The sequence below is a fragment of the Coenobita brevimanus genome, chromosome 38, assembly GCF_032717465.1.
Source record: "Coenobita brevimanus isolate Jiangsu-jjx chromosome 38, ASM3271746v2, whole genome shotgun sequence".
Lineage (NCBI taxonomy): Eukaryota > Metazoa > Arthropoda > Malacostraca > Decapoda > Coenobitidae > Coenobita > Coenobita brevimanus.
In genome coordinates, this window is record NC_136991.1 from 30,840,617 (window position 1) to 30,860,336 (window position 19,720).

A 19,720-nucleotide genomic window follows, 5' to 3' on the forward strand; every position below is an offset into this window, starting at 1 on the left:
ATTTTTTTATTCTGCGTATCCCCAGGCTTTTTTTTTCTTTAATTCAACGAAAGAGGATTTTTTTTTCTTTCAACGGGAGGGCTTAAATTTAGCCTTATTTAACCCATTCTTTTAGGCAACTTTTTTATGTTGAATGAAATCGACTGCCGTTCGCAAAACATTAAAAACAAGTGGTGCCAGGCACAACATACCTCACCCGACAGCAGTTCTTTTGTTTTCAACCGTTTTAAAGTTGTAGCCCTCTGCAAATCCGGGATCATGTGTTTGACCTATCAAGGTCACTCAAGGTCGAAGGTCATGGTGCCAAATGAAAGCCCATAAAAGACGTCCTACATCTTGATAATAATATTAAATATCTATCTGCAACCAGTCTCGAATTATAGCCCCTGAATATCCGTGACCTTGAGTTTGACCTTTCAAGGCCACTCAGTGTCAAAAGTCTTAGTGCAATATGAAAGCCCATATGGGAGTGAATGCATGATGATAATAGTAAACATCTCTATCTTCAACTAGTCTCAAGTTTTAGCCATCTGAAAATCCATGACCTTGATTTTGGCCTTTCAGGGTCACTCGATTACTCAAAAATATAATCACATTCTTTTTTGATCAGTGCCCACCTATCCTTAATGTTTCATGAAATTTCAGTCAGCCGTTATTCCGTAATGTTGCTAAGAAACAAAAAACAAACAAAGACACTCGACTCTGTCCGGGCGAGGTAACTAAAATGTTCCCACCTGCACTATCGCACTTCCTCGTAGCCGACAAGAAACCAAGATTTTATTCGTAAGCCTAAGTTTCGCGCTTTAATCCCTGCTGTTCGTTGAAGTAATTTTACAGTAGTTTTATTCTCGCTACATCCTCAAGATTTTTAAAAACTTGGAAGAGCCCCCTACAAGTGATTGGGGTTTATATTTTAACAGTGTGCGCTTTCTCCGAGACGGATATGACTGACTGGCGTCAGCTGGAATACCATACAGTGTTCATTAGTCTCGGTCAAACTTTAACGGTGCTATGGTCAATTTACCTTAACTTAGCCTAGGTTTTTGTCCTTTTGCAGCTTATTTCACGTGACTCAGTAAAATTATAAGACAATACTATGGTCCTACATCCTTTCCCTAACAAGTCTTCACAACTAGCATAATAATCTAGTATTAATCTCTTGTTATATCTCAATATTCAAGATGCTGCGATGGGGATTTGATGCCAAGTTCGAGTAAAAGGAGTAGGCTATAGAATTTAAACCTCTCCACACCGATGGCATCCTTATAATTTTAACCATACAGTATGTTTCACTGAACACTGGTAAGTGTCTTATTAAAGCTCAAATTAAAAAGGATTCAAACTGTAACCTCTCCAAATCTCAAGGTGTATCGTAAGGCAAATAAAACCTTTGGAGATAACAAGAACGAGCTAAGATATACAGTACATCACATGACTCAAGGGGTTAGGTTATCAGTGTTTTAATATTCTCGTTACCCCTTACCGCGAGGACGTATGACTTGGCTTTGTTCTTTCTACATCTATACTGCCGTCACTCTAACCTGGCCTAAAATTGCCTTATCTCAATCTTGAATACTGAGTTGTAAAGTGACGCAAACACTACAATATGATGCTGGTCACGAAGTAGCGCTAAGGAAAGGATGTACAGCCGAAATATTATCTTTTCCCTCAATTTACCTACGTGAACCCTAGACCAGATTTAGGTAAGAAAAGAGTAGAGTCGATTTTATCTACTTTCGATATTATACTATATATATATATATATATATATATATATATATATATATATATATATATATCATCAGCCATTGCAAATCCACTGCTGAAGAAAGGCCTCCCCCAACCTTTTCCATGAATTCCTTGACTGAGCCACTCTCTGCAGACTTCTCTATCTCATCCCTCTACCTCCTGTCTAGCCTTTTTTTTTTTTTTTTTTTTCCTCAATCTCTTGGAACCCAGTCACTCAGCTCTTTGTTCCATCGGTTACATCATATTCTTGCTACATAACCTGCCCGCCTGTGTTTCTGTTTTATTACTTGTACAATGTCTGACTTTAATCTGCGTCTCACCTAAGTTGATCTTTTCCTGTCTCTTAAAGATATTCCCAACATTGACCTTTCTCTGTCTCTTAAAGATCCCCCCAACATTCACCTTTCCCATGCTCATTGTGAACGGATTAGTTGATTTTCCATCGATTTTGACAGTTTCCAGGTCTCACAACCGTACGTCCTACCTGGAATTATTCATTTCGTTATATACTTTTCGTTTCATACATAATGGTCAGCTACTTTTCATGATGTCTCCATGTTTACCGAAGGCTTTCCATCCAGCCTTTCGTTAGTTTTAGTATTTGCCCCAAGTAACTATGCTGTTTGGCTTCCTCAAGAATTGCTTCACTTATTCTGAAGACACTCACTGGTTATTTGGATTAAACGTTTATTATATTCCGGCTCATCTTTAGTTCTGTTTTGAGACTTTCTCTTTTAGGTCATTTAACATTTCTTGTAATATTTCTGCTGTTTCTGAGATTAGGACAATGGCATCTGCAAAACTTAAATGGTTTGGTTTTCTCCATCTATGTTTCTCTCCGACAAGGAGAGTATGTTTTCACCCCTGTTTGTTTGTTTATTTGTTTGTCTGTTAGCAGGATTACTCAAAAACTAAGAGAGAGATCTGGACCAAATCTGGTGGGTAGATAAGCCATTATGAAGAGTGGTTTGAAGATAACGTTGCCCTTATCGGAGAGATGCGCTCCACTGAGTGCCCCTCTAGTTATTCCTTTGTTCTCATTTTAGCTTCTGGAAAGACTTTCTAAGCATGCTGTACATAATTTGGCGAAACTGTATCTCCCTGACGCACGCCCTTCTAAATCTTAATTTTTTCGGAGCCTTCATGATATCTGTGACAGTTCCCTCTTTATATAAGTTTTCGAGCAGTTATACAATGTTCTCATTGACTCCTTGTTCCCGCAATGAATTTATAACTGCTCTTTGCTCCACTGACGTTTTCGTAATCAACGAAACCACAGCATAGTAGTTTATTATATTCTGCAGTCTTCTCAATTAGCTGATTCATTGTGCTTAGATCAACAGTCGAATACCCACTTCGGAATCCTCATTGCTTTTGAGGTTGGTTGTTTCAAAATTTGTTGTTATTCAGTTCGTAAGGACTTTAGTGAAGATCTTGTAAATAGCTCGTAATGAACTACTGAATGGATAGTTACTAAGATCTTTTGATTTTTTTTTTTTTTTTTTTTTGTAGAGCAAAATAACTATTGCACTACAGCATGTTTTGGGAATTTTCTTTTTATAATTATACAGTGAGTAAATAAGTGGGCGAGACTGTTTGGTACTTCTACCCCTGCACCCGACAGTAAATCTACTACTACTCCATCTTCTCTTGGGGTCTTCCCTCTTTTCACACTTTTAAGGGAAACGTTTACTTCGTCTGGTGTTACCTCAGATATTTTACTTGTGTCAGCTGAGGAGTTACCTATTGGTACTATTGTCTTTGATGCATACAGTTCACTATACATTTCTTCAACTCCTCACCACCCGATCTCTGCATTTAATGACTTCACCGTCTTTGTCCGTCAGTGATATAATTTGTTGCTTTTCTAGTGCCATTTTACTTCGGATCTCTTTCAGACGTTTTCTTTTTTTGACGGTTTCTTTGAGCTGATCCATGTTTCTTTTTCTTTTTTCATCTCTCTGTCTCCTGTTGATAAGCTTACTTAATTCCACTCTTTCTATTTCATCTTTCTTTCTTTTTACTTTCATTTTTCTTCTTTTCATGAGCTCGAGGGTCATTTTTGATTACTTGTTGGCTTTGGTAGCATAGCTTTCCTTACTGCTTCCACTGATTCTCTTAGCACTTTCATTACTCTATCATTCAATTCATCAATGTCACACTCAGCATAACTTAGAGCCTGAAATCTGTTTGTTACCGTTTTTCCTACTGAAAAGCTTCTTTGCTTTCGCTTAATTTTATTGGGCATATCAATTTATTTTAAATTAGCTTCTTTCTTTCACATCTGTAACTGAATCTGGTTGTGCAATCCACCATTTCATGATCACTTCCTATATTTACTTTGTTGATAAAGTGTGACATTATGATCGTGTTATTGTCATCTGCCTTGATGAGGTCAGTTTCATTCTTTGGTTTACCACTTGGACTTCTCCAGGCCTATTTTCTCCCTGTTCTTTTGTGAAAGAACGTGTTCATTATTCCCATGTCATACATTTCAACAAAATTTACCACCATTTCACCTCTTGTCATTCCTTTCTCCCACTCCGAGTTTTCTCTGTATGCTTCTCCATTTTGCGATTTGCCAACTTTTGCATTGAAGTCTCCCGTAAGTATATGTTTTTTTTTTTTCTTCAATAATCTGGGAGATGTCATCATTGAATGTTTCTATTTCTTCATTTGAGCTTCAAGAAGTTGGTGCATATACCTGTATTACTTTTACGGTGAATCCTTTGTCTAGACTAATTACAATCCATGCTACTCTGTCAGATACACTGCTGAATTTAACAATGTTGTCTACTAGATTTCTGTTAATCAAAAATCCTACACCACTAATTCTTTCATTTTGCCTTCTTCTGTGGTAAAATAGGTGGTTGCTATCTTGGGGCTCAATTTTTATTTCTTTTCTGTGGATCTCACTCAGACCTACAATATCCCAACGAATGTTTTCTAATTCAGTCATTAAGGTACCAAGTTTGGAATCTGCAAGGCTTCTTATACTGCATGTGTAGATCTTAATGGATTTTAGCTGTTTAATGTCGCTGCCTTAGTTTGCCGACAGTGCCTACTCACTTTCGGTGGCACACTGCCCGTAAACACAGGAGGCAGTGTGGTTGGATCTTTAGTACACGATGATCCGAAAGGAACGCCTGAGAAATCATTACCAGTAGAATTAATGTTTGGTTGAGGTAATTGTGGCGAGTAATCTCACCTCCCTGCCACATAGCCTAGTTCCTGGTGAGATAGTACTTTTTGTGCCACCTTATTCAGTATATTCGGTGAAGCCCTGTATATCAACAGATCATTCCATAGTTCATTTCCTCTAAGACCACTCACTTCGAATAGTAGCTCCTGATCTGAACAGAATCATCTGGAGAAAGCAAGAATAAACTAAAATAATAAACTTCACTGGACTAAAAGGAATGAGCACTACAAAATCATCTGGCGTCATCCAATATAATAATATTAATAATAATAATAATAATAATAATAATAATAATAATAATAATCTATCTATCTATCTATTGCCTGACGCATTAATCCCGTAAGGGGTGGCCACAAACAAATCACCTCCATGTCACCCTGTCCCCCGCCATTTCATTGCCCTCCTCCCAGCTCACATCCCCCTCTCTCATATACCTCTCCACTCCATCCCTCCATCTCATCCTATAATAATAATAATAATAATAATAATAATAATAATAATAGCGGTAATAATAATAATAATAATAATAATAATAGTAATAATAATAATAATAATAATCCTTTATCAAAAAAGTATCCCCACCATGTGGTAAAAAAATATATAGATATGCACTAATTAGTGCTGCTCTTGGGTGTCTGCCCTTTCCTCTCCTCTCTCCATTCACTCAGTGTAGTGCTGCTCCCTGGTGTCTGCCCTATCCTCTCCTCCCTCCTTCCCTTCCTTCTTCTTCTGTCTTTCTTTACTTCATTCTTTCCACGTCCTTCTGCCTACAGGTGACTTTACACTCCCTCTTTTATCTTTCTGTCCTTCATTCTTTCCTCTTCCTTCTGCCTGTGGGTTCATGTACAGGGGCATAAACCAGGACTCATACACTTATGGTGGAGATAATAACAATAATAATAAACTCTCAGGAATCGGTTCGCCAAGTTTCATCTTCAGATTCCTTGTGTAGGTAGGACTGAAATCTGCAGCAGACACAACCGACTTATCAAGACAGATTTTTCCTTATACGATCATAGCTCGTAAAGTGCAAACAATATGGCAATTTTACATATACGGGCATCAATTACGACACATACCCTATCTTCCTGTGTGATATGAAGCCGATTCACCTGGTAGTTTCCGAGATACAGGCCTGAACGGAAAGACGGAACAACGGACGGACAGGGGTGATTCCTATATCCCCACCACATGGAATAATGGTGGGGATAATAATAGTAATAATGATGGTAATAATAATAATAATAATAATAATAATATAAATATATAATATATAATTTGGTTTTACGCCTGGTATCCCTCAAGGGCTAAGGCGTTGCCCCTGGGTAGAGGACTTTTGGACTGGAGCGTGTAGTATTTTCCAGTCCAGAAGTCCTCTAATAATAATAATAATAATAATATGCAATCCAACGCCAAGGGGTTAAAGATAGCTGTACCTAAACCCTCCGGACTGTGAAATCTATCCTGAAATGAATTTCAGGAGATGGCAAGAATGAAAGGAACAAAACATCCCACTGGTTTAATGGGTTAATGAAGCCCGGAGATCACCCGCCCGCAGATTTCCGTTCTGTATATATTTTTCCCTCACGTGCTAAGTTTGATTTCTTCAGGATGATCACATTTTTTTATTTATCTATCTTTTGTACTCGAACTTGCCTAAACCTATCCGAACCAAACCTAAACTAACATACTGGCCAAACTGAATAACAAACTAACCTAACCTGTAACACAGCAAACCTAACCTAACACATCACCCTAACTGACTACGTTAACAAATCAACTTAACCTGATACCAACAAAACAAAACAACCTAAACTAACAAAATATCCTAACATGATATTAACAAAACAAATCTAACCTAAACTAACACATTAACTTAAATGACAAACAAACTAACCTAACCTGATACTAAATAAAATTAACATAACCTAGATAAGAAAATGTGCAAAACTGGTACGCAGAACGGGAAATCAGCCACCCCATCCTTCTCCCTCTCTCCTGCGGTAATTAACGTTGTGTTCCTCAGAGCAGAGCTTGCACCCTCATGCAGGCAGCGTCCGTGGAGCAGGGAACACCCACACATTTGATACGGGTCACTGCACCTTCTTGACTCAGGCCACAATCCAGTGACCCGCACTTCTTCTGCCTTTACTGAAGTCTTCCTCTTTCTTCCTCCACTTTTACTGGAATCTCTCTCTCGCTTCTACCATCTTTGCTCATGCCTGCCTGTCTCTGCCTACACCTTTACTGAAATCTGATTCTCCTTTATTAGAACCTGCCTCTCTCTTCTTTCACATTTACTGAACTCTCTCTCTCTCTCTCTCTCTCTCTCTCTCTCTCTCTCTCTCTCTCCTGCCTATACTGATGCCTGCCTCTCTCTTCCTCCACTTTACTGAAATATCTCTCTCGCTTCTTCTTCCGTTACTGAAGCCTGCTTCTCTCTGCTTCCACCTTTACTGAATTCAGTCTCTCCTTTACTGAAACCTGCCTTTCCCTTCCTCCACTTTTACTGAAACCTTCCTCTCGCTCCGTCCGTCTTTACTGAAACCTTCCTCTCGCTCCGTCCGTCTTTACTGAAGCCTGCCTCTCTCCTTCTCCACCTGCACTGAAATCTATCTCTTGCTTCTTTCATCTTTACTGAAACCTGCTTCTCTTATCCATCACCTTTACTGAAATCGATCTGTCTTACTTCCTCCACCTTTAATGTTGCCTGTATATATCTTACCCCAACTTTACTGAATTTTGCCTCAAGTTTCTTTCACTTTCACTGACGCTTACCTCTCTTTTTTCCACCCTTAATGATGCGTGCCCTATGCTTCAGTAGGTTAAGCTGATTCCTTCCACTTTGCATCTTCCTACTTCATTGAAACCTACTTCATTCTCTCCATCTTTACTGAAGCCACCCCCCTCGTTCCCTATACTAAAGCCTCCTTATCTCCCCTTTCAATCTTACTGAATGGAAGTTAAGTTTTGATATGAGAATAGCGTCCATTCCTTCCATCCCCCCCTCCCAAGCTCTTACTGAAGCCTTTTCTTCGCTCTCTCCAGTCTTACCGAAGCTGCTCCTCGTTCCCCTGACCCTTAATGAAGTCTGCTTCTCGCTCCCTCCATCCTTACTGAAGTCTCCCAAAGTTTCCCCCCAGCCTTACTGAGACATGCTTCTTGCTTTCTCCATCCTTACTAAAGAGTTCCCCTCGGTTCAGTAAGTTCAGGATCAGGAAGCTTCATCCACTTCTCACACCTTTACTGATGTCTGTAATATGGCCTCTCCACCATTGCTAAAACCTGCACTTCGTTTCGGTGATTTTACGTTCAGGAAATATCGCTGAATTTTTTCCCATTGTTAATGAAGCCTCCCCATATCTTCCTCTACTTTAAGGGAAACCTTTCTGTCTCTTCCACGACTCCTCCTAGATTTTTTTTCACCATCTTCACTTAGATTATACTATACTTCTGAGGTCTCCATTTTTTTTTTTTTTTACCAAGTCTATCTTTGACACCCTCACCCTTTCCTCTTCCCGTACTGAAACGTTCTCTCTTTCTACATTCTTACTAAAGCATGTATCTTCCTCAACTTTCTGATGTCTTCCCGTCTTCCTCAGTTGTTGCTAAAACCTCTTTCTCCCTCCCTGAACTTAAACTGAAGTCAATCCCTCGCTGCGCTACTCTCTGTTCCACCCAGTAGATAGTGAGACGAATTAAAACTACAGAGGTAGAGTGGCGGGATAAACTAATTCCCTCAGCTTTATCACCGTCACCGCCCAGGAAGGGCTCGGGGACGAGTATTGTTTTCACTCGGTTTGTCTCTGTCTGTCTGTCTGTCTGTCTGTCATTCTGTCTGTCTTTAACAACTTTACGCGAAAACTACTGGTGCGATTTTGACCTAAATTACAGGGATGGGGGCTACGACCTTCTGATCACCTGATAAAATTCTGGGCCAAATTGGCCCAAGGCCCAGGCTGTAGGCCCCCCCAAAAAAAAATTCAAAAAAAAATAAATAATAAATAAAAAAAAATCGTTTTTTCGCCGTAACTCCTTTCAAATTCGTCATAGCTATATGAAACCAAAACCTAAAGGTGAATCTTTCAAATCTGCGTCCTATAACATGTCTCATTACATCAGGGGGGGTCACTCACCCCCCCGTTTGCGAGGGGGGGGTCACTGTCAGGTGGGTTGGGCTAAAATGTCAAATGGGTAAAAAATCGTCAGTTTTCACCCGATTTACTCCAATTTGATATGTGACATCTTTGACTAGACATCCTGTTTATTTATACATCAACACTAAAATGACCGCCGGGGACGGGTTTGCTGTGCTTGGCACCGCTTCTTGTTCAGTTTCATAATTTCCTGAAGCTTACCCCTCATTCTAAACTGTTACGACAGCTTCCCTCTCCTCCTCCATCCTTAGTAAAGGTAGAGCTAATGGTGGGGGACGACACCATGAGATGCTTAGCCGCGGTGCTCATCTCCTCAACTTAGGCCTTTGAGCCTATGGCGTTTTTCACCCAAATACTTTGATACAACCATTACATCATCGTCAGTGAAACCTTGTTACGGGGTTTTTAAAGTGTATACAATATTAAAGAATAATTATTCAATATTAAAGAATATTATTCAGTAATACTGAGAACAGGACAGTGAATTGTCTTGTGAAATTCAAGCAATGATTACTTTATCCCGATTTACTTTGCCGATTCTCTAAGGACGATAATTTATAAACTTTCTCAACAGTACACAGCAGAGACTAATTCCTTACAATTGCTGTTTGTTAGTACTGTTAGCCTCTGGAGAAAGTGACTCCACCCCTGACAATCAATAATTAATGCTATTAATGATAAACAAGTTCTTCCTGATGCAATTAACTCCTAGATGGCACAACGGATTTGAATTAATACAAAAGGACTGGCCAAGTACCAGTTATGAATAGAAAAGCGTTTATGCAAACTAGGAGCTATAAGTGAAGTAAGCTTAATATGGAAAATAAAACACGTGTTTACATTAAGCTCAAGAAAAAGAACTGTTAAATTTATTAATTACAATAAAATAAATTTACGTTACATTTCAAAGTGAATTCAAAATAAGGAGATTGCACTCACTCGCTCACTCAAAAGCTAAACTCTTAAACCTAGGAAAAACGAAAAGAAATACTGGTCAAAGAGTGGACTAAGCGGATGACTGGGTGTCGTTTGAGGAAGGACACTGCACACGCTGAGTCGCCAATCACGCTAGGTGGGAATACGGCGGCGGTGGGAACTAGGCGTCGTTACTCAGGAAGGACACTGCCACACACTACCTGCTTCCGCAGCGCTCAAATCTTGACTGACTTCAAATCGTGAGAAAGAGGCGAGTGTCGAGCCGCATTGCTAACAGCTAAAATGAGCGAAACACGCCCATAATATATCGCTCAGCGGAAGTGCTAATGTCTCGCACAAAGACGATCATTTATGACACAGTGAAAAATTGTTCTGAGAACACTCCCGGTCGGGTGAATACGTGGCGGTTAAACTGAGCGATAAATACTGGGATTCCACTAGAATTTGCGGTTTCCCACCAATGTTGATGTCACGAGTTTATTCAAATACAAAATCGTGCCGACTCGTGACAAACCTACATTATTGATTATCTTTCTTCATTCCTCTACTCTCACTGAAGCCTCCATCTCTTTCCCCAATCCCTCTCTTCCTTCATTATTACTGAGCATTCTCCATCTCCTTAAATAACTGAAGCCTCCCTCTCTTCCTCAAACCTCTCTTTTATTCCACCTATATTCATTAATCTTCGCTCCATCCACCTGAGAACCTGAGGGACGAGTGATGTCAGCAAAGAGAGGTCGGTGGGTAGCCGGTAAAAGATGCGGACTTCTTTCGTTTCCTTTTCTCCCCATATTTCTTGAAGATTACTTCTCTTTTAAGTTTACCTCTTGAAATTTACCCTGACTAAAGCCTCCTTCCTTTACTGACACATTCATCTCTTCCTCCACGTTTACTGAAACATTCCTCTTTCACCGAAATGTCATCCTCCCCCCCCCCCACTCCTAATTAAATCTCTCCTTCTTTTCTTCCACTCCTTCTGAAGCCTCTCTCTCTCTCTCTCTCTCTCTCTCTCTCTCTTCCTTCACCCTGGCTTCATTAATCTCGCTCCACCCACCCGAGGAGTCAGAGAGAAGAGTGAAGCCATCAGAGTGAGGTCAAGGGGTGGTTGGACAAACAAGCGGATTCCCGGAGCTTCCTTAATGATTGCGTCGAGTTGTTCCTTGTTATTTTTTCCACTCCTTAAAACAATTTTTTTCTTCAAACTATTCTTGATGCCTTCAGATGATTTTATTCAAGTCAAGGGACGTTCTTCGGTCTGGAAGGGTTGGTTACAGCCTCCACCACTAGGGGGTCTCTTAAGCTAAATAAAATCGTATAGATATCGTCTGAGATAACAACAACAACAACAACAACAACAACAACAACAACAATAATAATAGTAATAATAATGATGTTGATGTGAAGTTTCTCCCTGTGCATTCAGAGAAAACATGGAAACTACATAACCAATCCTGTGATATGTGTGCCAATTTCCTGAAAATCCCCCTGCTCACAATCCCCTCAAGAATCACTGGGTGGGGGTGGGGGTTCAGTCTCCCCAATGTCGCATAATTGATGACAGCTCACTGCACAACATGTACTAAGATATCAAAGCCATATCTGCCCTCCTTTCACTATTTTTGAGAATAATAAATTCGATGAGGGGTCGTGATGACCTTCCTAAAAATAATGGATGGAAAATTGTTTATGGTGGAAGAAACTGAGTAACCAAGACTATTTCACCCGGGTAGTTTTACTCAGATCTTTCTATTTCTGATAGTTTCTTTTATTTTTTATTTTCTGGAGCGAGCTGACCCCCCCCCCCAAAGATCACCGGGGGAGATCATGATTCCTAAATATCGCACTGGGGATGAGAGTCCATTGTACAATTTGTACTAAGATATCAAGGACATGCCTATCGCTTTTTCACTACTACTGAGAATTTTTAATTTGGTGAGGGGGCTGACCCCCGTAACAAATAATGGTGGAAAGCTTTGTATGGTGGAAGACATTATCAAGGAACCAAATGAACTGACCTGAGATGTGGATCTGGGAAGTGATCAGAATTCGGTCAGCTGAATCAAAGCACAAGGTCACATTTCAAGATCAATGTTGTGAGCGTCACGTTACCTTATGAAATCCTGATCCGATCTGCTTCAAACTTGGCACTTACTCTGTGAGTCCAGGTAAGAGGTGATGCGATTTTGCTACATATTAATTAAAGGTCAAGGGCACGGATCAAAGTATAATTGCCGGTGCTGCGTCGCGGTGCTATGCGACTACTTTTGACCTTATTATAATTTCTGTTTCTCTTTACTAATATAGTCGGTTTGTTTTCATCAGCGGGCACCGAGCTGCTCTCTCTAGTCGTCGTTATATACCTCCGCAACGAATTTGGAGGAGGTTATAATTATATTGACCTACGTTTGTCTGTTTATCCAAACGATATCTCCAAAAGTTCCCATGAATTTCAATGAAATTCTGTGGAGGGCCGGGCCATGGGCCAACAACAAAATGATTAAATTTGGGGGATTTATCCGGATCCGGATCTGGAGTATCCCGCACAATACCTCCAAAAGTTCTCAATGAATTTCAATGAAATCTTGTGGAAAGCTGGGTCATGAGCTAAGAAAGAATTGCTTAAATTTGGGGGCGAATCCGGATCTGGAATATCCCGCACAATATCTCCAAAACTTCTCAATGAAATAAAAAAAAAAATGTGGAGGGGTGGGCCATGGGTCAAAGAACAATTGATTAAATTCGGGGACGGAACCGGATCCTATGTATTCCTCACAATATCTCCACAGATCCAGATCCGGATCCTTTTTAATGACAATGATACTAGCTGAGGTATGCGTTCTCTGAGTGCATTCTAGTTAGTTATGAGTTGGAATGAGGCTCTATGGTTAACGGTCAGATTTTCCCTTCAGTCTGACTACATATGGCCATCACCCTAGCTGACGGGATATGGGGCTTTTACTCAGATTAAATGTCCAGCAGGATGTCCTTTTTTTTTTTTCCCCTTGCTACCATCTGAAGATTTTTTTCTATAACTTGAATGGAATTTCTCATAATGAATGGGTTAATGAAAGTCATGTCTGGTCCATATGTTTCGAAATTCTCTTCCATGCCAAGAATTTAAAAAATGTACCGGGGCAGCAAGAACAAGATGAAGACGTAACTGGACTCAGGGGTTTAATGAATGTGAGTACCTGTCCCTTCATTTTTTTTTTTTTCATATTATCATAAAATCTGACAACTTTATTAAGTTTAGGAGAGCAACTGAGACATACGGGGTACATGGAGACTATTTCGCATCCATCATCCAGTTCCAAAAGCCTTTTCTAACCTACAAGACATCATCTGGAAACGCAATATATAAGAACAACGTCTCCCTAGTGACGGAATTAGTGAACGTTTCAAACTGCCATCCCCCTCTTCACCATTTCTTTAACATCTTCTCGACGATGACCTTACTTTATTGTTGCTGCATAGACTATTTCATTAGGCTTTAGTGGTACTTCTCACAGCCAAAGGACTAATGAAAAGAATCTAAACCCCCACTGTAAGTTGTCTGTTTAGATGCCCTAAAAATGTACTCGGCCTGAAAGGAATGCTAAAGCATCAAACTGCCACACCATTTTTTTTTTTTACTCCATCACTACGAGAACGCTTGTTTAATTTTATTCTTGCTACCACCCGATGATGATATTCAGTTTAAGATAAGATCTCTCGTATTCATGGGGTTGATATTTTTCTGTTTAAGATAAAGATCTCTCGCATCCAGACGGTTATAGGAGGCTGTTTTTAGCAACCTACACCATAAGGTTTCATTTCTGAGGAGAATAAAAGCGTCAGGAGATAACAAAGATATATAATACATTATCAGATTAAAGGGATGATTAACTCCATTTTGCACAGTGTTTGTGATAATTGTGTGCATAAGAGATGTTGTGGTATTAAAGGCAGGTTGCAAAATAACACTGATTTTGAGTGTGCTGAATGTAAAGGACAGCTTACAGAAATAGAGAGGGGAGAAAGGCTCAATCTTGCTGCAGAGTCTCTTGAATGTGTGGAGGAATTTTGTCATTTGGAGAACATGATATGTACTGTAGGTGCGGCTGGAACTAGCTCGTTAGCAAGGGTAAGGAGTGAATGGAAGAAGTTTTATGGAGTTGTTGCTTCTTCTGACATGGAGAGGGCTCTCCTCCTGTGCTAAGACGTCCTTGTTGGCAGCATGTGTTAGGGGTTTAATGCAGCACAGTAGAAAGACTCGGGCAGTGCAGTGTGTCACTCAGGGACAGGCCTTGGGAAAGGTTAAGGCTGCGAATGACTGAGAGGGAGGATGGGACTTGAATGTATTAGCGAAGTGATGAGACGGAGTAGAGTGAGATAGTTTGGGCATAGAGAGAGAGGATGGAGGATGACAAATGGGTGCGGAGGGTGAGGGGTATGAAAACAGGGGGGGAAGTTGCGAATGATAGACCGAAAAAGACTTTGTACGAGGTCAGAGTGTGACCTCAAGGAAAAATAACTAAGTGGAGAGGCTGCTACAGCTCAAGCTGCATGGAGAGCCGCCATCAGGTGACCAAGGGTGATGAATGTTGGGGCCTAATAAATGAAAAGAAAGGAACATATGAACGCCACAACCTACCTTTACAACATTCTGTTATGTATTATGATGCTAGGAGATCACCTTCTGGTGAATAAGTTAATAAAGGGTACATGTGAATCCTCCATTTTTCAATGCATCTCTTCGGAGGAGTAAGATCCGCTTGTGTTAACTGGTTACTGATCATAAGCAATAGGTAACCTGTTTCCTGCCGTGACTTTTTCTTTTATCAAATTGAAATCGTATGGCAGTAGCTGGAATTAAAAATACCCTTTCAGCCAAAAATCGTGTTATTTATATTGCGCTCGACATTTTTCGTACTGTAGGGGTTAGTTATAGTCTTCACTATCCTCTTCACCGTGAGAGGTGTTTCTCAGTTGAATAAAATCGGTTGGATGTAGCATAAATAAAACAAAAGACGCCACCGAAGTGGAGTGGTCAAACGGGCACGGAACAAGGATCTGAACGTCTGTCCATCTACCGGTATGTACTTTTCAGTATACTATCTGACACCGTATTCTGTGAAGGTGGCCACGATAAACAGAGGGCCAGGAGCTCTTGTCCCAGCTTGTTAACTATAACATTGTTCTCTGTATCTGCCGGACCCACTAAAGGCCACGATTGAACTACATGTTAATCAGTGATAGGAGGGATCAGGTTAACCCATTTGCACTCAGTGTCCTCTATAAAGGGCATAATTGGACATTTTTTATTTCAATTCGGAAGAGAACCCTGGGGCTTCGTGACTATGAGCCGATAGGCGCAGGGCGGTAGGCTTGGTCCCCTTCCAGCAAAATCCCTCGCACAGGAACCCTGGACGCTAAAGGGTTGAGGACAAAGGGAGGGCGAAAAGTCAGAGACACCACTACCTCAATCCATAACGTCCATGAGAGAAGCCAGTGTTGGAATATCCTATGAGTGAAAATATGCTAAGCTAGCTCTGTGCTAACACAGCGTAAAATATACAAGCAGAATATGGCGTTATGCTAACTATACACTCTCTTGTCTGTCACATTTTTATCGACTTCTCTGATACGTTTAAATAAATACAGTGACACAAAAATAAATGATTATTTCCTTTTTTTTGGGGGGGAGGGGAATAAATAACACATGACGGAAAACAGTAAGCTAAATACAAGTATGTAGCCTATAGGCTAATCATTGAAAGACAAACACTTTACCAAAGAAACTGAGTTGAATAACGGATTCCTGGCATCAGGTATCAAACATTATACGAGTACTGTCAAGCCTCACTATGCCATAAGGTTACATCAAGTGAAACTCCATCGCATAGTGATTTATCGTACAGAGAGGTCGATAAAACATGGGTTCAATGGCGACAGGGAGGGGGTTTATGATCATGAAGCCTAAAATCCACCCCTCCCCTCCAAAAAAGAAAGAAACTTTGCCACCCACCTGAAGTATGCCCTAGGTCGGACTGAGCCGTCATCGGGGTCCCCTCTGAGGCTGGGGGACAGCTAGAGGCCCTGGATGATCACTCCTGTTTCTCAGGAGGAGGTGAAGAGACATGGTTAGATAGTAAAGCGGTGAGATCAAGGGAAAGCGATGCGGCAGGAGCAATGGAGATCGTAGCGGTGACAGGTGAAGGAATGTGTGGCAGTGTGGGAATGTGGCAGTGTGGGAATGTGGCGGTGTGGGAGCAGGGCAGCGGGGGCGGTGTGGTGGCAGGGCAACGTATGAGTATGCCAGGCCGCGGTGAAGAAGAGACAGACATGATGGTGGCAGGTGAGACAGGATATTGTGTCTGCACACTTCGATTTGATGGCCCTGGCCATCCGTGCTGGCAACAAGGGGGAAGAATGTGGTGATCCATGGCTTAACCCTGTGCTGTTTTTTTTTTTTTTTTAGATGTTGGTAGCTTCTCTATACGGACCTGGAAGCGTTGCAGGATGCCATACATCGCTGCTTCCACCCTCTTGCTGGGTTCAGACCTTTTGTCCCGGATGTATGAAATTGTCTGGTCCCGTCTCACTGCAAGGAACTTTCCATTATCTTGATGTTGAGAACATGAACGGGATGATACTCACTGGCCAGTCCTCACCACCTTCCTGTGCCTCCGCTACTCAGTGAGCTCCTCTTTACACAGTTGCTCAGTGTGGCTGTTCAGGACCTCTCTCACGCATCTTTTCCGTCGACCTCCTCCAAATCCCACCTCGTGAGAGAAGGCAGGTTGAGGTTTTCATGACATGTTCTCCACCGCCAAGGAACCCCGTGAAGACGTGCACACGTATAGGCTATACTTTTCGCCAGATGGAATTCAAGTGTGCTTAAGTGCACCTCATTCCATGCCTCCATGATACTGTCGATGGTGTGTTTGATATGATTCTTCCAGAACCGCCGCACTGTGTCACCCATTCTTGAATAACCCTGTACTTAGCCTCACCATTGTTCCATGATGCAATGGGGTAGGGGAGGCGGTGGCTGGGAATCGGTAGAGAGGCTGGCCTGCAGTCCTGAAAGGACCCAGGTTCGAATCCCGGCTGGGCAGGGGAACAGTTTAAGGATTTGAATATCATAAAAATCAGACTTTTCTGATCTGCCAGATGACCCACAGACATTAAAAAAAACACTCGCTAATACCAATACACAAGTCATGTATTAGACAGCCATAGCATTTATTAAATATGGACGATGGGTCTTAGTGCCGAAGTGGTGACATGTGGAGGTGTAGGAGGACTACTGGGCCTTGGGATAGGCTACTGCCCCCGAGATATAGGCCCTGAAAGCCTTTGCACCAGAGTCGGACATACATTAAAAAAAAAAAAGGTAGTAGACCTTGAATGTGGAGATAAGACCTTGGCATGTCACGAATTCGCGACACTGCATTATTTTGAGAACTTAAGTACATTTGTGAAAACCCAGCGTAATTTGTTCTAGCTAACCATCCCCTCGACAGCGCTCTGATTGGAAAAAAGATTTTCAAAACATTTATCATTGTTTCACGAGTTATAGTTCTTATGCACGAAGGCTGTACTGTATCACTGAGTGATATTATTATATATATAATTATATATCGTTTGCAAGCCCTTGTAGCCAATGGGACAGTAAGCTCCCGCCCATTTCCGGCGAACATGCTTTTTATCAGGCGTAAGATACAGTTAGCTGTTGCTCCACCACAGAGAGGTGGAGCGTGACGTCCAAGAGTTAGTAGAAAGTGCAAGGAGCACTTATCACCGGAGACCCCGTCTCAGCAGCTTTCATCACCCAGTCTTTTTGCAGTTCTATGCCCCCCATATCTCTCCACCGAGTTGGTGATTGGCAAGCAGTGGACGTCACGTGCAGTGTTAGGAGTGCAGTGGCCGGTGTACAGTGGGTCGATCTAGTCTCTTCTGCATGCTTGTCTCCGTACCTCTCCACCTCAACCATTTTTTTTTTTTAAGAATAGTTAACTTGATTGCATTAGTGAGTGAATTTGCTTTGCCTAAGTTCCCTTTTTTAACATAAGCATTTTATTTTGGAATTGTACTTAATTTCTACCTTTTTCTTTTCAGCCTGATTAAATGTAAAAATCGTCTTTTCATTTCCCAGTCATTTTGTAATATTACTTCTCAGCCCCTAAGTCTTGCACAATCTTGTTTAGCTCATTAACGTAATTATCAACGGGTAAGGTCAGCCAGTCTTTTCCTTTACAGCTCAGTAAATAATCTGTTGCACCAGTCGGGAGTAATAATTGTAAGAATCTTGTTTTATATTTCTAGTTTATCAAAGGCAGGGACCCCTCCACCACCCATCTGAGGCTGTCCAGTATTTTGTATTATTTTTTTGTGTATTTGGGTAGGGAGAGTATTATAAAACTGGTGACGTTAGCCAGAGTAAACACTCGTTCCCTGATTTTTTCATATGTTCCACTGGCTGAAGCAATGATTCTGTGTTAGGGCAGGTAAACCATTTATATTATCCATCCAGTCCTCCATGCCCTCAGGAGTGCTTGGGTACTGTCAGCCAGCAGGAGGAGAGGGGTTGGCAAGATCGCTCTGGCTGGCATAGCCACACAGGCTGGGGAACAGGTAGGCCTGGCTCTGGAAGAATGGCAGAGTGTAAAGGCCAGCCATCCCCTGAAGTTACTCTTCCAAACAATCCCAGGGTTCTTCTTCAAGTACGCTGCCAGCACTTGGAGTTCTGTCACGATACGCGAAGAGGGGTTTGAGCTTTCAGGTCCCCTTCTGGATTCGCACGAAGGAGGATGGTGAGGCAGTTCTTGGCTGCCTTATAAATCCTGGCACACGTCATTCTTCCTTGCTATGTACGTCTTCTGGGGGAGATGTTTCCAAGCCAGGCATGTTTCATCAAGTTTAGATGGACACCCGTTCTTTTGGAGACTATCCCTCTTCCTCCTATGATAGCCTTCAGCTTAGCAGGCAAGGCCTCATCTGCCACATGGTTAGCACTAAGCAGCCTCGTGATTCATGATTACATAGCTAAGGCAAGGCCAGCAATGGACCTCAAACTGTTCACACCCACCCGTGCTGGCTCTTGGAACTACTCACTGGCCTCCACATGCCTTGTTTATCCCTAAGATTCTTTACACAGATCTGGAACCTTAGTGCAAATAAAACTTCGAAGCAGAGGCTGGTGTGCTCAGTTCAGTTCATCAGCCCAAGGAGCTATTTCCATCTCCTCCATTATAGGCACCATTGTTCTGCTTAGTTTGTTTAGCGGTCAGGGTAGACACGTTCTGCAATGTTGCTATTACAGCATCCAACATCTGGATTTCTTTATCATCACAGACATGGACTGGGCAGCTTTTGGGCCTCAGCGAGGTTGCTCACTTCCTTCCCCTCCTTATGGCATTTAATTATGTACATTTTCAATATCAAGGGAAAGGCCACATCTTGCCTTTTACTTACTATCACATGCAAGCACTATTCGTCAGACATACCCGCATTGTTATCTGCCAATAACAATGATGTTCTGATGACCTTACACATGCGAGAAGGTGAGTGTAACACTTTAAATGCAAGGATGATGATTATAGGCGCGGGACACGAGAGCGAGTGGGCGAGCGAGATGGCGTCTTCAAACGGGCGGCACAAAGGAGGGCACCTGCAGCAGAGACCCTATAGA